This window comes from Microtus ochrogaster, unplaced genomic scaffold (genome assembly GCF_000317375.1).
Source record: "Microtus ochrogaster isolate Prairie Vole_2 unplaced genomic scaffold, MicOch1.0 UNK47, whole genome shotgun sequence".
In the NCBI taxonomy this organism is placed as follows: domain Eukaryota; kingdom Metazoa; phylum Chordata; class Mammalia; order Rodentia; family Cricetidae; genus Microtus; species Microtus ochrogaster.
Window position 1 is genome coordinate 875,661 of NW_004949145.1, and position 1,387 is coordinate 877,047.

Consider the following 1,387-nt stretch of genomic DNA (forward strand, 5'->3'; position numbering starts at 1 on the left):
TCTGGTCCGGTCTGGACTGGTCTGGTCTGGTCGAGACCAGTCTGGACAGGTCTGGTCTGGTTGAGACTGGTCTGGTCGAGACCGGTTGGTCTGGTCTGGACCAGTCTGGTCCAGTCCAGACTGGTTGAGACCGGTCTGGTCTGGTTGAGGCCCGTCTGATCTGGCCCAGACCAGTGGAGACCGGTCTGGACCAGTCTGGTCTGGTCAAGACCAGTCTAGTCTGGTCTGGACAGGTCAGGACCTGTCTGATCTGGTCGAGACTGGTCTGGACCGGTCTGGTCTGGTTTAGACCCGTCTGGATGGGTCTGGTCTGGTTGAGACCAGTCTGGTCCAGTCTGGACTGGTCAAGACCAGTCTGGAATGGTGTGGTCTAGTTGATACTGGTCTGTTCCAGTTGAGACCGGTCTGGTCTGGTTGAGACCGGTCTGGGCCGTTCTGGTCTGGTTGAGACAGATCTGGTTCGGTTGAGACTGGTCAAGACCCATCTGGACCAGTCTGGTCCGCTTGAGACCAGTCTAAACTGGTTGAGACCAGTCTTGACCAGTCTGGTCCCATCCATACCAAACTTGACCGGACCAGACCTTTCATGCTGATGAAAACCAACTTAAGGAGGAAGACTGAATTATGGTTCATGGTTTTGCTGTTTTAAAATATTTATTATTTTTATTTTATATCTGTGAGCCAGAGAGTATATATGATCACCATGTGTGTGCAGTGCCCATGGAGGCCAGAAGAGGGTGGCAGACCCCAAGCCCCCAGGGATGGATGCTGAGAATTGAAACCCAGTTCTGTGCAAGAGCAATGAGTGCTCCTTCTTTTTCTTCTCTTTTCTTTCTTTCTTCTTTTTTTTTTTTGTTTTGTTTTTCAAGACAGGAACTCGCTCTATAGACCAGGCTGGCCTCAAACTCACAGAGATCCACCTGTTTCTGCCTCCCAAGTGCTGGGATTAAAGGTGTGCACCACCACCGCCCAGGGCAACAAGTGCTCCTAATGACTGGCTCACCATTTGAGGGATCAGTTCCTGGAGGCCAAATTAGCATGGTGGTGGGATTATGAAACATTGCATCAGCAGTCAGGAAGCAAACAGGAAGTGGGGCCTAGCTGTGAGACATCAAGATTCACTCTCAGCAACCATCTTCGTCCAGCCAGGCTCCACTCCCTAACATTTCCATTACTTCTAGACCAGCACCCGCCACGGGTGGACCAAGTGCTGAAGCACATGAGACTGTGGGGCAAAGTTCATACTCAAAACACAGCATACCAAAATCAGTTTGTTTATAGGATATTAAAATTTAACATTTCCTTTCTTTCCTGAAGTTTGCTTTTCTTTTCTTTTTTTTTTTTTTTTTTTTTTTTTTTTTTTTTTTTTTTTTTTTTTTTTTTTTTT